Source organism: Stenella coeruleoalba (assembly GCF_951394435.1).
Source record: "Stenella coeruleoalba genome assembly, chromosome: 13".
Classification (NCBI taxonomy): domain Eukaryota; kingdom Metazoa; phylum Chordata; class Mammalia; order Artiodactyla; family Delphinidae; genus Stenella; species Stenella coeruleoalba.
Genome location: NC_137159.1, coordinates 63624043 through 63637693, shown reverse-complemented (window position 1 = coordinate 63637693; position 13651 = coordinate 63624043). Strand labels below are relative to the sequence as shown.

Genomic DNA, 13651 nt, shown 5'->3' with positions numbered 1-13651 from the left:
GTAAATCTAGTCACTTATGGTCAATTAATCTATGACAATGGAGGCAAGAATACACAATGGAATAATGGGATATTTTAGGCAGTAAAAAGAAATGAAGTACTAATACATACTACAACATGGGAGAATTTTGAAAACATTATGCTAAGAAAAAAACAGTCACAAAATGTCATACAGTATATGATATCATTTTTATGAAACATCTATAATAGGCAAATCCATAGAGAGAAAGGTAGAACCAGGGGCTGGGAGCAAGTAGGAATAGGGAGTACTGCTAATGGGTCTGGAGTTTCTTCTGGGGATGATGAAAATGTTCTAAAATTGATTGCACAACTCTGTGAATATATTAAAAAACACTGAATTGTACACTTTAAATGGGTGAATTTTATAGTATATGAATTATATCTCCATAAAGCTGTTTTATTTTTTAAATACCATTATACTGCTGGTAATTAAGACAGAAAAATAGAAATAAATAAAGTTTAAAAAAATTTACAATAGAGAAAAGACAGTCTCTTCAGTAAGTGGTGCTGGGAAAACTGGACAGCTACATGTAAAAGAATGAAATTAGAACATTCTCTAACACCATATACAAAAATAAACTCAAAATGGATTAAAAACCTAAATGTAAGGCTGGATACTATAAAACTCCTAGAAGAAAACATAGTCAAGACACTCTGACATAAATCACAGCAATATCTTTTTGGATCTGTCTCCTAGAGTAATGGAAATAAAAAATAAACAAATGGGACCTAATTAAACTTAAAAGCTTTGACATAGCAAAGGAAACCATAAAGAAAATGAAAAGACAACACTCAGAATGGGAGAAAATATGATTTGCGAATGATGCAACTGACAAGGGATTAATCTCTGAAATACACAAACATCTCATACAGCTCATTATCAAAGAAAAACACAAACAACTCAATCAAAAAATGGGCAGGGCTTCCCTGGTGGCGCAGTGGTTGAGAGTCCGCCTGCCGATGCAGGGGACGCGGGTTCGTGCCCCGGTCCAGGAGGATCCCACATGCCGTGGAGCAGCTGGGCCCGTGGGCCATGGCCACTGAGCCTGCGCATCCGGAGCCTGTGCTCCGCAACAGGAGAGGCCACAGCGGTGAGAGGCCCGCATACCGCAAAAAAAAAAAAGGGCAGAATATATGAATAGATATTTATCCAAAGAAGACATACAGATGGCCAAAAGGCACATGAAAGATGCTCAACGTTGCTAATTATCAGAGAAATGCAAATCAAAACTTCAATGAGGTATCACTTCACACTGGTCAGAATGGCCATCATCCAAAATCTACAGATAATAAAGTCTGGAGAGGGTGTGGAGAAAACTGAATCTTCCTACACTGTTGGTGGGAATGTAAATTGGTACAGCCACTATGGAGAACAGTATAGAGGTTCCTTAAAAAACTAAAAATAGAGCTACCATATGACCCAGCAATCCCACTCCTGGGTATATATCCACAGAAACCCATACTTTGAACAGATACATGCACCTCAGTGTTCACTGCAGCACTACTTACAATAGCCAAGACATGGAAGCAATCTAAATGTCCATTGACAGATGAATTAATAAAGAAGATGTGGTGTGTGTGTATATATATATATATATACATATACACACACAATGGAATATTACTCAGCCATAAAGAAGAATGAAATAATGCCATTTGCAGCAATATGGATGGACCTAGAAATTATCATACTAAGTCAGACAGAGAAAGAAATATATGATATCACTTATATGTGGAATCTAAAAAATGATACAAATGAATTTATTTACAAAACAAAAACAGACTCACAGACATAGAAAACAAACTTTTGGTCACCAAAGGGGAAAGGTGGGTTGGGAGGGATAAATTAGGATTTGCGAGTAACATATACACGTTACTATATATAAAATAGATAAACAACAAGGACCTACTGTATAGAACAGGGAACTATACTCAGTATTTTGTAATAACCTATATGGGAAAAGAATCTGAAAACAGAACGTATGTGTGTGTGTGTGTGTGTGTGTATAGATATATATATATATAAAAATCACTTTGCTGTACACCTGAAACTAATACAACATTGTAAATCAACTATACCTCAATAAAAAAAAAATTATACCAATATCCCTCAAAAAAAAAGAAAAACTCAAAATGAATTAAAGACCTAAATGGAAGATCAGAAACCATAACGTTCCTAGAGGGAAACATAGAACACTCTGACATAAATAGTAGCAAAATTTTTTGGATCTGTCTTCTAAATCAAAGGAAATAAAGGCAAAAGAAATAAATGGGGCCAAATTAAACTTAATTCCACAGCAAAGGAAACCACTGACAAAATGAAAAGACAACCTGAATGGGAGAAAATATTTATAAATTATATGACCGATAGGGGGTTAATATCCAAAAGACATAAAATACATAAACAGGTCCTACAACTCAACATCAAAGAAAAAAAAAAAAGAAACCCGATTTTAAAAATAGGCAGAAAAGAACCTACAGTATGCTGCCTACAAGACAGCCACATTAGGGCAAAAGTCATAGACAGATTGAAAGTGAGGAAATGGAAAAAGATATTTCTTGTCATTCTAGAAATGACAAGAAAGTGGGGGTAGCAGTACAAAACAGACTTTAAAACAAAGTCCATAAACAAAGAAGGATAGTATGATGATAAAAGGATCAATACAAGAAGAAGATATCACACTCGTTAACATATAGGAGCACCCAGTATAGGAGCATCTAATACCAATCCTTCTAAACTCTTCCAAAAAATTGAAGAGGAGGCAACACTCCCAAAGACATTCTATGAAGCCACAATAACCTTCATACCAAAACCAGACAAAGACACCACCAAAAAAGAAAATTACAGGCCAATATCTTTGATGAATATAGATGCAAAAATTCTTAACAAAGTATTAGCAAACCAAATCCAACAACATGTAACAAACATCATACACCATGACCAAGTGGGATTCATCCTAAATTCACAAGGATGGTTCAACGTATGCAATCAATCAATGTGATACATCACATAAATGAAAGACAAAAAACACATGATTATCTCAATAGATGGCAGAAAAAACATTTGATAAAATTCAACATCCATTCATGATAAAAACTCTTACCAAAGTGGGTATAGATGGAACATATCTCAACATAATAAAAGCTATTTATGACAAACACACAGCCAATATAATATTCAATGGTGAAAAGCGGAAAGCCTTCCTGCTAAAATCTGGAACAAGACAAGGATACCCACTCTCACTTCTTGTATTTAACATAGTGTTGGAAGCCCTAGCACAGCAAATCAGATGAGAAAAATAAAAGGTATCCAAATTGGAATGAAAGAGGTAAAACTGTCATTATATGCAGATGACATGATACTCTATATAGAAAACCCTAAAGACTCCACACAAAAACTACTAGAACTCATAAACGAATTCAGCAAGGTAGCAGGATACAAGATTAACATACAGAAATCAGTTTCATTTCTTTACACTAACAATGAAATATCAGAAAAGGAGTGTAAAAAAACAATACCTTTCAAAACCACACCCCCAAAAATAAAATACTTAGGAATAAACCTGACCAAAGAGTGAAAGACTTATACACTGAGAACTATAAAGCATTAATAAAGGAAATTGAAGATGCTTCAAAGAAATGGAAAGATATCCCATGCTCTTGGATTGGAAGAACCAATATTGTTAAAATGGCAATACTACCCAAAGCAATCTACAGATTTAATGCGATTCCTAACAAATTACCCATAGCATTTTTCACAGAACTAGAAAAAATAATCCTAAAATTTATATGGAACCATTAAAGACCCAGAATTGTGGCAATTCTGAAGAAAAAGAACAAAGCAGGAGGCATAACCCTCCCAGACTTCAGACAATACTACAAAACCACAGTAATCAAAACAGAGTGGTACTGGCACAAAAACAGACATATGGATCAATGGAACAGAATAGAGAGCCCAGAAATAACCCCAAACACCTATGGTCAATTAATCTTAAACAAAGGAGGCAAGAATATACAATGGAGAAAAGACAGTCTCTTCAGCAAGTGGTGTTGGGAAAGATGAACAGCCACATGTAAATCAATGAAGTTAGAACACATACACAAAAATACACTCAAAATGGCTTAAAGACTTAAACATAAGACATGACACTATAAAACTCCTAGAAGAGAACATAAGGCAAAACATTCTCTGACATAAATCATATCAATGTTTTCATAGGTCAGTCTCCCAAGGCAATAGAAATAGAAACAAATGGGACCTAATCAAACTTAAAATCTTTTGCACAGCAAAGGAAACCATAAACAAAATGAAAAGACAACCTAAAGAATGGGAGAAAATATTTGCAAATGATGATCCCAACAAGGGCTTAATCTCTGAAATATACAAACAACACATACAACTCAACAACAAGAAAACAAACAACCCAACTGAAAAATGGACAGAAGACCTAAGTAGACATTTCTCCAAAGAAGAAATACAAATGGCCAAAAGGCACATGAAAAGATGCTCAACATCACTAATTATTAGAGAAATGCAAATCAAAACTACAATGAGGTACCACCCACACTGGTCAGAATGGCCACCATTTAAAAAATCTATAAATAGCAAATGCTGGAGAGGATATGGAGAAAAGGGAACCCTCCTACACCGTTGGTGGGAATGTTAGTTGGTACAGCCACTATGGAAAACAGTAGGGAGGTTCCTCAGAAAACTAAAAACAGAATTACCATATGATCCAGCCATCCCACTCCTGGGCATATATCCAGACAAAACTCCAATCCAAAAAGATACATGCAGCCCTATGTTTATAGCAGCATTATTAACAATAGCCAAGACATGGAAACAACCTAAATGTCCATCAACAGAGGAATGGATAAAGAAGATGTGGTATGTATATACAATGGAATACTACTCAGCCATAAAAAGGAATGAAATAATGCCATTTGCAGCAACATGGATGCAACTAGAGATTATCATACTAAGTGAAGTAGGTCAGAAAGAGAAAGACAAAAACCATGTGATATCACTTATATGTGGACTCTAAAATATGACACAAATGAACCTATCTATGAAATAGAAATAGACTCATGGACATAGAGAACAGACTTGTGGTTGACAAGGGGGAGGGGGTTAGGGGAGGGGTAGAGTGGGAGGTTGGGGTTAGCAGATGTAAGCTATTATCTATGGAATGAATAAACAAGATCCTACTGTATAGCACAGAGAACTATATTCAGTTTCTTATGATAAACCACAATGGAAAATAATATTTAAAAAAGAAGTATATATATGTATAATTAAATCACTTGGCTGTACAGCAGAAATTAACACAACACTGTAAATCAACTATACTTCAATTTTAAAAAAAGATATAGGAGCACTGAAATACATAAAAATACTGACAGACATAAAAAGAGAAACTGATGGGAATACAATAACAGGAGACTTTAACACCTCACTGACATCAATGGACAGATCTTCCAGACAGAAAAAAATCAGTAAGGCAACAGAGATACTAAATGACAAAAGTTAGACTTAATTGGTATCTAAAGGACACTACATCCAAAAAAAGCAGAATACACATTCTTTTTAAGTGCACATGGAACACTCTCTGGGATAGACCACATCCTAGGACACAAAACGAACCTCAACAATTTAAGAGGATAGAAATCACTTCAAGCATCTTTTCTGACTACAACAGCATGAAACTAGAAATCAACCACAGAAAGAGAAACAAGAAAAAACAATAACATGGAGACGAAACATCCTACTTAAAAAAAAAAAAAAAAGGTTCAATGAGGAAACCAAAGAGGAAATTAAAAAATACTGAGACAAATGAAAATGAAAATACAACCAAAGTTTATGGGATGTAGCAAAAGCACTTCCTAGAGGGAAGTTCATAGTGATACAGGCCTTCCTGAAAAAAGAAAAATCTCAAATAACCTAACCTGTCACCTAAAAGAAAAAGAAGAAATAAAACCTAAAGTCAGCAGAAGGAAAGAACTAAAGATCAGAGAGGAAATAAATAAGAGGTTAAAAAATAGATAAAGTTAATAAAACCAAGAGCTGTTTTTGTTTGTTTGTTTTTGGGGTTTCTTTGCGGTATGCAGGCCCCTCACTGTTGTGGCCTCTCCCATTGCGGAGCACAGGCTCTGGACGCGCAGGCTCAGCGGCCATGGCTCACGGGCCCAGCCGCTCCGTGGCATGTGGGATCTTCCGGACCAGGGCACAAACCCGTGTCCCCTGCATCGGCAGACGGACTCTCAACCACTGCGCCACCAGGAAAGCTCCCAGGCTCCTTTTTTGATAAACACTCTGATGGGGAGAGATTTCTACTTGTCCCAAGAGGCTCAATTTCTCCCTTTGTCTGCTTGTTTATCCTTAACATAGCTAAGATTTTTATTTAACTTAGCTTTTAAACAAGTTTTACTATGAAAATACCTTGTGCTTTCTAAAGTATAAAGAGTTAAATCACAGACTGCCCATGCTCACCCCACCCCTTTTGGACCATCATGATCAATCGCAATCGTATTCCAGTTCCTTCCTCAACGTGCTGTGTGTTCCCCCACCCCCGCACCCCAATACCCTTTGCAGACCTTGTTACTTCTGCCCAGAATGCTTTGCCCTTCTTTGTGGCCAAGTGAATACCTACTTATTCTTTAGGACTCAGCTCCAGTGATACTGTATCCATAAGGATTTTTCCAGCCCTTTTCAGTCAAAGTTACATGTTCCTTTGTTTCTGCTCCCTTAGTCGCCCCCTCCCATGTTATCATAAAACACTGCTTTATAGTCGTTTTTCTTATAAGATGGCAAACTCCACGTTTTAAAAATTTATCTTTATACACAGTGCTTAATGAATGGTAGGCCTTTAGTAATATTTCTTGAATTAATAAGAGACATTCTTAGGTGATGAACTCTGCACAAAAGGGGTACTGCTACTGGATTCCAAATTGCCATGCCCTCTATACCAGTGGTTGACAAGGCCAAGAGGCAATTACTCTGTAGAGGAGTAAACTATTTAGATTTAGAACCTGAGAAAACAAATTAATCTTCAGATGCTGGGAACTCCATTTTATATTTTTGGCCATGCCACACGGCTTGCGGGATCTTAGTTCCCCAACCAAAGATTGAACCTGGGGCCCCTGCAGGGGAAGTATGAAGCCCTAACCATTAGACTGCCAGGGAATTCCCTGGGAACTCCATTTTAACCTCACAACCCTTGTGAACCACTTGGATCTCTCACTGGTTGGTACACTGATGAGAGCACTTTTGGGTGCTTTTTGTACAGCTTTGTCATCCCCCCATACAATTGGAGAATAATTTGTTGGCCATAATAGTTATAATGCTTTTAACTCATGTATTTAAAAAAACAATGAACAACAACAAAAAACCCCCCAGAGTTACCATATGATCCAACAATCCCACTCCTGGACATATATCCAGAAAAAATGAAAACTCAAAGATACCTGCACCCCTATGTTCACTGCAGAATTATTAAAAATAGCCAAGACATGGAAGCAAACTAAATGTCCATCAACAGATGAATGGATAAAGAAAATGAGATATATATATTATACATACATGCACACAAACAAAATGGACTATGACTTGGCCATAAAAATGAAATATTGCCATTTGAAGCAATATGAATGGACCTAGAGGTTATCATACTAAGTCAGACAAAGATAAATATATGATATCACTTGTATATGGAATCTAAAAATTACAAATAAACTTACTTCCAAAATAGAAACAGATTCATAGAAAACAAAGTTTTGGTTACCAAAGGGGAAGGGGGGAGGAATAAATTAGGAGTATGGGATTAACAGATATACACTATTATATAAAACAGATGAACAACAAGGATTTACTGTACAGCACAAGGAACTATATTCAGTATCTTGTGATGACCTATAATGGAAAAGAATCTGAAAAAATACATGTATACATGTAACTGAATCACTTTGCTGTACACCTGAAATAGTACTGTAAATCAACCATACTTCAAAAACAAAATGGGCAGAGGACCTGAATAGACATTATTCCAAAGAGAAAATGCAGATGGCCAACAGGCACATGAAAAGATGCTCAACATCACTGATCATCAGGGAAATGCAAATCAAAACCACTATGAGATATCACCTCATATCCGTCAGAATGGCTGTCATCAAAAAGTCTACAAATAATAAATGTTGGTGAGGATCTGGGGAAAAGGGACCCCTCATACTCTGTTGGTGGGAATGTAAATTGGTGCAGCCACTGTGGAAAACAGTATGAAGGTTTCTCAAAGCTAAAAACAAACCACCATATGACTCAGCAATTCCACTCCTGGATATATATCAAAAAAACAAAGAAAACACTAATTCAGAAAGATTCATGCACCCAATGTTCATAGCAGCATTATTTACAATGGCCAAGATATGGAAGCAACTTAACTGTCCATCAACAGATGAATGGATAAAGATGTGGTGTATATACAACGGAATATGACTTAGCCATAAAACAGAAGAAGATTTTGCCATTTGCAACAACATGGATGAACTTGGAGGTATTATGCTAAGTGAAATGTCAGGCAGAGAAAGAAATACTGTATGATGTCACTTATATGTGGAATCTAAAAATACAACAAACTAGTGAATATAACAACAAAGTAGCAGACTCACAGATATACAGAACAAATTAGTGGTTACCAGTGGACAGGATTAAGAGGTACAAAGTATTGTGTATAAAATAAGCTACAAGGATATATTGTTCAACACAGGGAATATAGCCAATATTTTATAATCACTATAAATAGAGTATAACCTTTAAAAATTGTGAATCACTATATTGTACACCTATAACTTACATAATATTGTAAAACTAACTTTAAAAAATAGTTTAAAAAAGCAGATGTACAATATATATTTGATAGGACACCAACAGCCTGTTTTACTTAGTATAAAATTCAAGTTAAGTCACGTGTAAGCGGAATGACTTTCCCATATATCAATATGTCAAAATTTCTTCCGTCAGTTCAAAACCCAAAGATTTTAGAAGGCTGAGAAATCTGTGCCTTTTTCTTTGACTCCTTATAGCCTCATTCAGCCAAAAAGTTCAGTCAAAACTGTATTTTGGCCTGAGGTGTCCTTTGTCTTACTAGCAATCAGAGTATCATCCACATACTGGAGCAGGGCTCCCTCGTTTAGTTAAGGGTCCCTCAAATCTTTTGCCAGGATTTCTCCAAATATTGTGGAGGAATTTTTAAATCCTTGCAGTACTGTCTAGCAGTACTGTTGTTTAACTTTTGTATCTAGATCTTCACATTCGAAAGCAAACAACTCTTAGAATTCAAAACTGAAGGGTATACCAAAATAAAAGGCGGGGGGGGCGGGGCATCCTTCAAATCCAATACGGTAAACCAACAAAAATCTCTGGACAGAGTAGTGAGCAGAGTGTATGGGTTAGGGACTACTGGATGAATATCTTCTAGAATTTGATTATTTGCTCTTAAGTCCTGCATAAACTGATATTCATCTGTGTCTGGTTTATGGACTGGTAAAATTGGAGTATTGCAAGGTGACCAGCAGGGGCATATTAAAACATAGTCAAGGAAGTCTGTTAGCAGGGGTTGAACTCCATACTTTCCCTGCTCCTTTATGTTTGGAATTTTTGCCCCAGGGCCAAGACTAACCTTTATAGACATAGCTCCTTGCTCTTGCTGTTGTCCCACCTACCCATACCTCTGGGCTCACCTTCTGTAGTATCTTTTCCAGAATGGTTGCTGGCCATTCTCTTTGGGTTTCGAGCAATAGAGTCTGCAATGCATAAGCCTGCTCGGGTGGTACTTCAATGTCCATTCGTCCAGGTGCAAATGTAATCTTGGCATTTAATTTAGTTAGTAAATTTCATCCCAGAAGAGGAATGGGGCATTCAGGCATGTATAGAAAGCTATGCTTCAAAAAGAAAAGCTATGCTTCAGATGGATCTCCCCTTTTGACAGTTTATCAACTGGAAAAAAGGTTTCTCCAAAATTTCTCCGGATACCCCAGTTACTAAGTCTCAGAAGAAAGTTTAGAAAGCTGGGTATTTAAAACCAAGTAAGTGGCCCCCCAATAGATCAGAAAGTCTAAAAGTTGATTTCCCACCATCATAGTCACCTGGGATTCCAATATTGATGTACTCAGTGGGATTTAAAGGAACCCCTGGGCCCCGTTGTCATTCACTGTCATTCTCTTTACATGGGCATCTGATGTGCCACCTGTTATTTACCTTCAAGAATCTTATTCAGGATGGGACAGACTCTTTTCCAACGTCCCTCCTATTTGCAATATGCACATTGGCAGGCCCCTACTATCAGGTGCCTCATTCGAGTGGAAGGTAGGGGCGTGGGGCCTCCTACCTTTTGCTGAGTCCCTTGCTGGGGTGCTTCATTGGGCCTGGCTCTTCCCTGTATTAAGACAGCTTCAAGCAGAATAGCCTATTTCATTCTTTTTTTGTTCCTTTTTCCTGAACCTGGTCGCTGTCGTTAAAAACTTTGAAGGCAATTTCAACAAGTTGAGATGAGACAGGCTGGAACCTGGAACCCTTTGCTGCTGTGCTTCACCTGGACAAATGTATCCTCGAGCAACAGAATACAAAGAAATTATAAGGAACTAAAAATAACTGTGTGCAGTTGGGACAAATTATAGGCAACAAGATACAAAAAGACCAAAAGGACCCAACTGCCACTTCTGAAGAGCTGGGAGCAAAAGCAGGGTATTGCGCATGCTCCCTGTACACCCACCACAAAGGGCTGGGCGAAACACCTAAGCCACTCCTCCAGCCCAGCCCCTGGACACACCCCTACACTCACCCCATATAAGGAACCAGCTTGCCTCTCCTCGAGGAGTAACCAAGGGAACCTGTTACTTGTTTTTGCTCCCTTGTGCTGCAGCAGGAGCCCCAATAAAGCCTTGCCTGAATTTCTTGTCCAGCCTCTTATCAATTTCTATTGATTAAGGAGGCCAAGAACCCTGGTTGGTAACAGAGACATAGGCAGTCCTAAAGCCTCTTCCACCTTCTGCAATTTCTTCTGTGTATGGGGGCTCTCTGACCAATAAAAGCCATTAACCATATTTAAATTATCTGGTTGCCAAGTGGGGGTGGGGCAGGGGAGGGTTGGATTGGGAGTTTGGCACTAGCAGATGCAAACAATTGTATAGAAATGGGTAAATAACAAGGTCCCACTGTATAGCATGGGTAACTATATTCAATATCCTGTAATAAACCATAATGGAAAAGACAAAAATAAATTCTCTGGGCCTCAGGATGTAGATCTGTATATTGCTTCTAGGATTTAAAGACCTCTTCTAGAAATTCTGAAGGATCCTAATGCAGTTTGTTTTACCTCCTGTACTTCATTAGAATCCGCTGTTGGCACAGCTACTCTTGCAGCAGCCAGTACTGGGTTGCCAGGGGTTTCTTTATGAAGCCCACCTGCCTCTCTCCTAGCTTTATCCAGCACCATTCTACATTCTTCTCAAGTGAGGAGGTTATTTAATACATTTTGAACAGCTGCCTAGGTTGGGTTATGGGTTGCAGAAAAAAAAAAAACTGATGAAAAGGATTTTCCATACTCTTTGGGTCATCTCTAAGTTGACATATTGTTCTTCCAACTAAATAAATCCAAAGTTGAAAAAGGGGAGTGGACCCAGATCAATCCCATCAGCTACCCAGTCTCAGCATTCACATCCCCAGTGGGGACCTGACTTAACGGAGATTGCTCCACCTGAGTTCGGGTAGCTCCCTGGCAGGTACGAGGGGGCAAGACCATTCCTATTTCTCCCTCTTCAGAGACAAGGGTGGGAGTCGGGGATGCTAAGCCTGTGGCTCAGGCCTTGGCAGCAAAGGAGCAGCGGCAGCATCTACGTAAGGTGGGAGAAGGAGCCTTCTGAGTGTCCAACTAAACAGCAAGTTGTCCTCCTTTTCATTAGAATCAAGAAAAACAGGTTTGCCTTTCCTTCCTGTTGGATCATAATCTTATTTTCTTTGCACACATTTATTTTGATACAACATACAAGACGGTACATAGGTATTTCATCCCATTTTTCTCCCCATTTACAAAATACGTCTATTTGCAAAATTATATTATAATTTAAGGGCCCATTTTCAGACCATTTTGCTCTGGAGTCTAAAAGCTACTGTGGCCATGCAGTATTACCAAAAAATACCATCTTTTTCTTTTCCCCAGATTCATAATTGAATGTACCAGTTTTGGAGAATGCAGCAGAGAGGGCTGCAAGAGGGAATTGAATGAACGTTTCCCACCTTAAAGAGGCATTGCTTCCAAAGGTCACAGCAATGAAATCTTTCTGAGGGTCCTAGCCAAGAAGTTTAATCCCCAATAGCCAAGTTTTGTTTTTGTTTTTGTTTTTTGCGGTACGCAGGCCTCTCACTGCTGTGGCCTCTCCCGTTGCGGAGCACAAGCTCCAGACGCGCAGGCTCAGCGGCCATGGCTCACGGGCCCAGCCGCTCCGCGGCATGTGGGATCCTCCCGGACCGGGGCACAAACCCGTGTTCCCTGCCTCGGCAGGCGGACCCTCAACCACTGCGCCACCAGGGAAGCCCCCCCAGTAGCCAGCTCTTAACAATTAAGACAATCAGACGTAAACGGACATGGACAAACAAGATGAAAACAAAAACCAGAGCCCCAGGCCTTTAATCCAGGTAGTGAATATCTCAGCAGCTGTAACTTTTTATACTGTCTGACAAAATCCAGACAAAACCAAACTGTTTTTGCCCAGTTGGGCCACCAACCCACTATCTGGTCAGAATTGCAAACACAATCTAGAAACGGGTGTGGTTCTTTATTGAAGTTACTCACCCAAAAGATGTCTTCCTAACCAAACCTCCAAAACCGTTTGTTTCTCCGCTGCAAAACTAAGCACTGAAGGTCGGCAGCACCTCACCGCGGAAAGCCAGGGATGGTGCCAGAGCTAATGGACGAGACGGCTGCTGGGACTTGTCCACAGGTTCTCAGTACCTGCACGGGGCTGAAGAGCCATGGGCAAATGGTCCATCCAGACTTCCCTCCTGGACTTGCCCTCAACAAATCTGTTACCAACTCAGGTTTGTTTTGCCTGACGCACAGCAAGCCAAAACACGGAGACGCAGAGGTTTGCAGCAAAGAGAAACCTTGTTCGCAAGGCAGCCAAGTGAGAAAACTGGAGAACAAATCTCAAATCCGCCTCCCAGAGGGCGTGGGCTCGGAGTATTTGAGTTAAGGAATAAAGAGGCAGGCAGCGTATGGAAACTTGTGGGGAGTGTCGGGAACGTGGGGGGCGTGGAAAGGCGTGGAGCCGTGATTGGAAAAAGGTGCGGGAATCATGGTAATCATCATTCTGCACAGGCGTAGCTAAACTACAGGTCTGTGTACTTTCAGGTCACCAGGTGGACACTTGCGCCTGCCCAGTTGAACAGTCAGTGGTCCCATCTTGTCTTAACCAGCTCAACTGAAATAGACACAGCTAACTCCAAGTTTCTGGAAGACACCTGGGCCAAACATCTTACTCTTTAAGTTACTTGCCCCTTGGAAGACATGTAAGTCTTCTGTGGCAACAATTAAAACGGCCTTGATAGGTCAAGGCAGGTTACAGGTGAATTGGATTTAACT

At 39.2% G+C, this 13651-nt stretch overlaps 1 long non-coding RNA gene across 1 annotated transcript in view; it reads right to left on the bottom strand.

The window, feature by feature from the left end:
* The window catches only part of LOC307196287, a 60628-nt gene extending 47348 nt beyond the window's left edge, over window positions 1-13280 (bottom strand). The window contains exon 1 of the long non-coding RNA XR_013831099.1: window positions 12863-13280. This is a non-coding gene — a long non-coding RNA (uncharacterized lncRNA). The remainder of the gene's footprint in view (window positions 1-12862) is intronic.
* Window positions 13281-13651: the final 371 nt, after the last annotated feature.